Below are 8,058 nucleotides of genomic sequence, written 5' to 3'. Positions count from 1 at the left end.
TGGTAATGAGCAAGTTCTTGCTCAATTAGTTATTGCTATCTTTCTGTAGTGAGTGAGTTCTTGCTCTATTAGTTCTCCTGAAAGCTGGTTGTTAAAAAGATCGTGGCACCTCCCTCCTCTACCTCTTGTTCCTCTCTCACCATGTGATACCTGCATATGCTGGCTTCCCTTCGACTTCTGCCACATGAGTGGAAGGAGCTGAGGCCCTCACCAGTGCCCAGTCTTGAACTTTCCAGCTGGAAGAACAATAAGCCAAATGAAGCTTTTTTTTCTTTTTTCATAAATCAGCCAGTCTCATGTATTAATTTATAGCAACACAGACAAACTAAGACAGATGGCTTGCATTAAAAAGTGGAAGAATGAAGCAAATTCACAAGGAGGAATAACAAATATTTTTAAAAAGTAGAGCACACAATTCCTCTAATAGATGACTTTGACATCAAATTCTCAGTTCTACACTTCACATTTAGCAATTAAGTTCCATAAAAGTCCCAAGTATCCATCTAAATATGAGCAAATTTGCCTTAAATTCTATTCCATGATATCATATGTTTCATAATTAACTCATGTAGGGAGAGTGTGTGTGTCCACACACACTCTCTAAAGGCCACACTCTCTCTAAAGGCCAAATGTTGTTTGGCCTTTACATTTTGTTATAGGTATTTCTGCTTCTATGACTGAATATATCAGACTAACCATCCTACTAACTGGAGCTGTAAAAATAAGACTAAAAAAATGTTTTAAAAACCTGTTTGCAAGCCGGGCATGGTGGCTCATGCCTGTAATCCCAGCACTTCGGGAGGCCGAGGCAGGCAGATCACCTGAGGTCAGGAGTTCAAGACCAGCCTGACCAACATGGAGAAACCCTATCTCTACTAAAAATACAAAATTAGCCGGGTGTGGTGGCAGGCGCCTGTAATCCCAGCTACTCAGGAGGCTGAGGCAGGAGAATCCCTTGAACCCGGGAGGCGGAGGTTGCAGTGAGCCGAGATGGCACTGTGCCACTGCATTCCTGCCTGGGTGACAGAACGAGAGACTCCATCAAAAAAAAAAAATTACATATTTTTTATATTATATTTTATTTATTTATATATATATTTATAAAATATATAAATATATTTATGTAATATATAATATATATTTATATACTATATAAATAAATATATATATATATATTTATATTATAAAGCAATCAAGGCAGCCAGGTCTTGATGGGCACAGTTTCTGCAGAGAAGAAACACATTGAGGTGAGACTTACATTTCTTCTGGGTGCATCTGCTCATTCACTACACTGGACATAAACGTCAAACAGAAAACAACATTCTAGAGCCTGTGGCAGTCTCTGTGGGCTTTGTAGACAAAAATTGGAGCTCATGGCTGCCAAAGCAACCATGATTTGAGGAGTCAAAATCTTGGAGGAAAGAAAAATACTGTATAGAGAAGTGAGCCTGATAGTCTTCCTGCAATTTCCTTTTGAGGCATTTACTGATTCTTAAACTGCATATGCCCAGAGCAAGTTATTGTGAATATAAGCAAAACACAGTTAATTAGAGGATAAAATGTTAGGTAAAGAGAGCAAAAGACTCATTTGGCTGGAAAGACAAAAACTGGAACTCAGGGATTACCAAATAGTAGAGGCACTTGAAAACACCCCACACTTTCAGTTTGAGATTCAATTTTGGTTTTGCCCTGAAGATAAGAGAAATTAGAATAATGCCAGACCCCACACAACAAGAAGGTGAGCTAGAATTTATTCATGATGATCTTTTCATAGTCTATGCATTTTCCAAAAGTAAATTTATGAAAAACTGATGCCAAAGAAAAATTATAAAATCAACTATAGATAAAAGACTCATTACATTCAAGGAATAATAATAAAGGTAATGGCCAACTTTTCATCATAAGCCATGGAAGCCAGAGAGCACAATGACACTCTTACAGTGCTGAAAGAACTGGCAAACTATAATTCTATATTCACTTAAAATATAAATCATCCTTCTCAGTAAACTATCGCAAGAACAAAAAACCAAACACCGCATATTCTCACTCATAGGTGGGAAGTGAACAATGAGAACACATGGACACAGGAAGGGGAACATCCCACTCCGGGGACTGTTGCCGGGTGGGGGGAGCGGGGAGGGATAGCATTAGGAGATATACCTAATGCTAAATGACGAGTTAATGGGTGCAGCACACCAGCATGGCACATGTATACATATGTTACTAACCTGCACATTGTGCACACTTACCCTAAAACTGAAAGTATAATAATAATTTTAAAAAATTAAAAAAATATTTATATATATATTTCAGGCCGGTCATGGTGGCTCACGCCTGTAATTCCAGCACTTTGGGAGGCTGAGGTGGGCAGATCACCTGAGGTCAGGAGTTCGAGCCCAGCCTGGCCAACATGGTGAAACACCATCTCTACTAAAAATACAAAAATTAGTCAGATACAGTGGAGCACACCTGTAGTCTCAGCTACTCGGGGGGCTGAGGCTGGAGAATAGCTGGAACCTGGAAGGCAGAGGTTGCAGTGAACCAAGATCGCACCACTGCACTCCAGCCGTGGTGACAAAAATTAGGTGAAATAAATACATTTTCAGGAATAAAAAAGAAGGATTTTGTTATTAATGACATCCTACCAGAAGAGATATTAAATAATTTTTCAGGAAAGAAGATGATTTTGGATTGTTGTGGATTGTAACAGTAGCCAATTTTTTTTACCCCTCCCTCCACCTATCTCCTTGTTGTCCCTGATCCTGCCATCAGGATTTGGAGTCTATGAAACCATCAATTGAACCCGTTTCCTAGGTTGTTATTGACTGTATTGTGTACCCCCAAAATTCATATGTTGAAGTTCTAACCACCAAGTGCTTCAGAATGTGACTTTATTTGGAGATAGAGTTTTATATATGTATCAAGTTAAAGGGAGGTCATTAGGTCCTAATCCAATATGACTGTTGTTCTTATAAAAAGGAGAAATTTGGGCACAGATAGAAATGTATAGTGGGAAGACTATGTGATGAGACATTGTGGAAAGATGGTCATGTACAATCTATGGAGAGGGACCCGAAACCTTCTTCTTTCACAGCCCTCAGAAAAAATCCACCATACTGACAACTTGATTTTGGACATCTAGTATCCAGAACATTGAGAAACTGTATTTCTGTTGTTCAAGCCACGCAGACTGTGGTACTTTGTTATGCCAAATCTAGCAAACTAATACACAGGCATACTGCTTTAGACAATGGAAATTAGCAAACAGGACATAATCAGAAGCTTGAAAAGAGATTATGCCTTTTGGAAATTATAGAAAAGTTTATGGGAACTGCTTTCTTATCATTCTTTAGAACTCTGAAACCACTATGTGAAAAATAGTGGGCTAACATAGTGGAAGACAAAATACTCCTAAAGTCTCATAGCTGTGTCTTCCCAATTCAGACACATCCTAGACCAATGGCTTGTCAACTATCTCATACATGTAGCGGGCCATTCTAGATCATGCTGTAATCAGTTGGACTGCCAACTGACCACAAAAGCATGACAGAACCTAGCTATCAGTTGAGCCAGGTCACAACCAAGCTGATACATGGAAACTTGAGACTAATAAAAATTGTCTGTTTCATATCAAAAGCTAAATAAGTAAGAAAAAAGCTAAAGAAGTAAGAAAATTCAGGAAAGGATGGAGAGTCCTGGAAAAGATAAATCTATGAGTAAATACAAATTATTTTTCACTGCATAAAATAAAACTAATAATATTTTGTGGTGTTGAAAATGTATCTCAATTAGAGTAACATGCAAAACTAGTGTAAGTGACAGTGTAAATAAAAGCAAGTGTTATAAGGTATTTGCCTTTATGAATTCCATATTTGTTTGTGTATTTAGGAAGTTTTTTCTCACAATGATACAAATATTTGTTTTTATGGCTTGGTTATTTATCTATAACATTATGGAGAAATAGCTAATTTCCTCTACACACATCTATACACACACAATGATATTTTCTTCTAATACATCCACTTTATACATTTTTAAATTTAAAAACTCAATAATTTTTAAAATTATCTACATGTGGTTGGAAAGTGTTAAAGGGTGAAAGTCTAAGTTATTTTTTCCCCAAACAACTAACCAATTGCTCTAATATCTTTTAAAACAAGCTTGTCTAACGGCAGCCCGTAGGCTGCATGTGGCCCAGGACAGTTTTGAATGCGGCCCAACACAAATTCATAAACTTTCTTAAAACATTACGAGATTTTTGTGTGTGTTTTTTTTAGCTCATCAGCTACTATTATTTTATTTTATGTGTGGCCCAAGACAATTCTTCTTCTTCCAATGTGGCCCAGGGAAGCCAAAAGATTGGACACCCCTGGAAAATATACTTTTTTGTCAATTAATTTAAGATGCACCTTTTTCATATATTAAATTTTATATGTAGGGATGACGTCACTTAAACATATTCCTTATCTTTTATTTCCTATAGTGTTATTAGGTCCCATTAGTAATACTGCACAATTTCCACTGAATTTTCCAATAAACTAATTCTTACTGATAACATTTAACTACAGACCCTAACATTTCCCATTCTTTATTTTATAACTGGTCTTTCTGTTAGCATAACGCTAAAATAAAACATTCTTCCCCCTTTTTATGTCAAATAAAATCAGCTTAAAATCTTAAATCATTATAGATTATTAATTAGGCCTAACCTTCAAAACCCTTGAAGGACCTGCATGAATTTTTCTTAGCTTACCTTTTGGAGACAACTCTTTATGAATGTTGGGTTTCCATATGTTTTCTGAGCAGAAGCATTGACAGCTTTCGTTCCAGACTATCTTTTCAAAGATATTTGTATAGCAAACAGCCTTGAAACATAATAAAGATTGTATTTCCATTTGGAGGAGAGGCAGGTTTGTCTGTTGTTGAGAATAGTAAGGACAATGTCTCTCTCTCGGGCAAAGTTGAGGTTTCTCAGATTCAGGGTTCGTTGACTGTATAACACAAATTCCCTGCATTGGGCCATTCTAATTATGTTAGTGGTGCTTGGAGATAAACAGAGCAATCCAAAGTAAGTATAAAGCTTAAATTGCCTGCTATGTCATGAGAGTAAGAAGTTCCTTTGTTTCTGACCCAAGCCTCATATCTTTTGCCAGCATCCATGACTAAACAAGTTAGCTTGCACATAGGACATAATCCAAGGTTATTCTTAGCCAAACATAGATTCTCACTGTAGTGCTTCAGCCAAGCTAATTTCTATAGGCTACTCCACCCAAGTAATACAGCTTTTATCTGTTAAAAAAAAAAAAAGCTGTGGATTTGGTTTCATAGTTTACTATTGAATTTCTGCAACAGTATTTTTAAAATCATCAGGTTCTGTGGTTATATGATACTGCAATCATTGTTTTAAGTTAACAGTCACTAATAGGCTCATATTACCTTCTTTAGGTGCCTAAGACTACTCTGATATTTTTATCCAGGATAACTGAAGCATGCAGCGGGCGGTTTATTAAAACAACATCTTAAAGATAAATCTGGGTTTCTGTAGCCTGAGATCTTTATAATCGTTGTTTACTTACAGTATTTTTTATTTTATAATTTTAGGTTTTTTTAAATTTTTAACTTTTGTGGTACATAGTAAGTGCATTATTTATGGGGTACATGGGACATTTGAATACAGACGTGCAATGCGTAATAACCACATCATGGAGAATGGGGCATCCATCCCCTCAAACATTTATCCTTTGTGTTACAAACAATCCTATCATACCCTTTTAGTTATTTTAAAATGTACAATTAAGTTATTATTGACTGTAGTAACTGTTTTGCTATCAAAAAGTAGATCTCGGACAGAAGCAATGGGCCGAGACTCAAGATGGCGGCCATGGTGCTGGCGGCTACGCGGTCGCTGAGGGGCTCAGGTTCTCGGGGCCGCTAGCGGCTGAGGTTTGGACCTCCTGCGTACAGACGGTTTAGTAGCGGTGGCACCTATCCCAACATCCCCCTCTCTTCTCTCTTACCTGGAGTACCCAAGCATGTTTTTGCTACAGTTGATGGACAGGAAAAGTTTGAATCCAAAGTTTCAAACCACATTGGATAATGGGTTTCGCGTGGCCTCTCAAAATAAGTTTGGACCGTTTTCTATAGTAGGAATTCTTATTAATTCAGGATCAAGATATGAAGCAACATACCTTAGTGGAATTGCTCACTTTTTGGAAAAATTGGCATTTTCTTCTACTGCTCGATTTGACAGCAAAGATGAAATTCTGCTTACGTTGGAAAAGCATGGAGGTATTTGTGACTGCCAGACATCAAGTGACACCACCATGTATGCTGGGTCTACTGATAGTAAAGGCTTGGACACGGTGTTCGGCTTATTGGCTGATGTGGTTCTGCAGCCCCAGCTAACAGATGAAGAAGTCGAGATGATGCGGATGGCGGTCCAGTTTGAGCTGGAGGACCTGAACATGCAGCCTGACCCAGAGCCACTCCTCACCGAGATGATTCATGAAGCGGCTTACAGGCTCTACCTCAACGTGCTCAACAGGCCCCACAGTTGGCCTCCACCGTTTCTGTTCCACAGAAAACACAGCAAAGATCAATCGGGAAGTTCTGCATTCCTACGGGCGGAACTACTACACCCCCGACTGCGTGGTACTGGCTGGTGTGAGTGTGGAGCACCTGGTGGAATGTGCCCGGAAGTACCTCCTGGGGGTCCAGGCGGCCTGAGGGAGCGCGGAGGCAGTGGATGTTGACAGATCCGTGGCCCAGTACACTGGGGGGATTGCCAAGCTAGAAAGAGACGTCAGCCTGGGCCCGACCCCCATCCCCGATGGGGGATCGGACTGGAGAGCTGCTCCTTCCTGGAGGAGGACCTCATCCCCTTTGCTTTGTTGAACATGATGATGGGCGGAGGCGGCTCCTTCTCGGCTGGTGGGCCCGGCAAGGGCATATTCTCCAGGCTCTACCTCGATGTGCTCAGCAGACACCACTGGATATATAACGCGACCTCCTGCTACCTCAGCTACGAGGACACTGGCCTCCTGTGCATCCTTGCCAGCGCCGACCCGAGGCAGGTTCCAGAAATGGTAGAAATCATCACAAAGGAGTTTATTTTAATGGGCAGAACCGTGGACGCGGTGGAGCTGGAGCGAGCCAAGACGCAGCTGACGTCCACGCTCATGATGAACCTGGAGTCCAGGCCTGTGATCTTCGAGGATGTGGGGAGGCAGGTGCTGGCCACTCGCTCCAGAAAGCTGCCGCAGGAGCTGTGCACGTTCATCCGCAACGAGAAGCCGGAAGACGCGAAGAGAATTGCTTCTAAGATACTATAGGGGAAGCCGGCAGTGGCCGCCCTGGGCAACTTGACCGACCTGCCCACTTACGAGCACATCCAGACCGCCCTGTGGAGCAAGGACGGGCGCCTGCTCAGGACTTACCGGATCTTCCGGTAGAGCCGCTCCCTGGCCTGATGGACCCAGGAGCTGCAGCTGGAGCCTGTTCCCGTGCGTGTTAGTTTGGACACGAATTTAGTCTGAAACTCTGTCTGGTTGTATAAACAGTGCAAACAATGTCGCCAGAGCACCCACGCAGTTTGCATTCCCTCAGAACCTGAATGTGCCAATCAGTGGAGTAAATACTGACCCCGACCACGGCAAGCCAGGAAGCAGGTGAGTGCCGAGCGCTGGAGGGCAGCGTGCCATGAAGAGGCTGGGTCAGCACTCCCCCTCCTCAGGGGCTCTCAAGGCACACCGTGTCCCTCAGGTTCCTTGAGAGGAGCAAGCCCTGAGCCGGGAAGCAGCAGAGGCCAAACTATCAGAGCCTCCCCAGAGGCCACCAGGTTCCTGTGTCAGGTACCAGGACTCACCTCTGACAAACGGGAGAAGGCAAGGGCCTGGTCTGCTCCGAGGAGCGGAGTCCACGCGTGTGCACGCCCGCTTCCCTGGTAATAAAGAGCTGGCATCTTTCTAAAAAAAAAAAGGTATTATTCAATATTTCTATTATTTTTGCACCTATTAACTGTCTGCACCTCCTTTGCCCCAGCCCTGCAACTACCCTTCC

General features: G+C 41.5%; 1 pseudogene; it reads left to right on the top strand.

Moving 5' to 3' along the window:
• Positions 1 to 5,869: 5,869 nt before the first annotated feature.
• Positions 5,870 to 7,749, top strand: LOC100440544 (mitochondrial-processing peptidase subunit alpha-like; annotated as a pseudogene).
• The last annotated feature ends 309 nt before the right edge of the window (positions 7,750 to 8,058 follow it).

The sequence above is a fragment of the Pongo abelii genome, chromosome 3 (assembly GCF_028885655.2).
Source record: "Pongo abelii isolate AG06213 chromosome 3, NHGRI_mPonAbe1-v2.0_pri, whole genome shotgun sequence".
In the NCBI taxonomy this organism is placed as follows: domain Eukaryota; kingdom Metazoa; phylum Chordata; class Mammalia; order Primates; family Hominidae; genus Pongo; species Pongo abelii.
The sequence above is the reverse complement of the archived record's forward strand: the minus strand, read 5'-3'. Positions and strand labels throughout refer to the sequence as shown.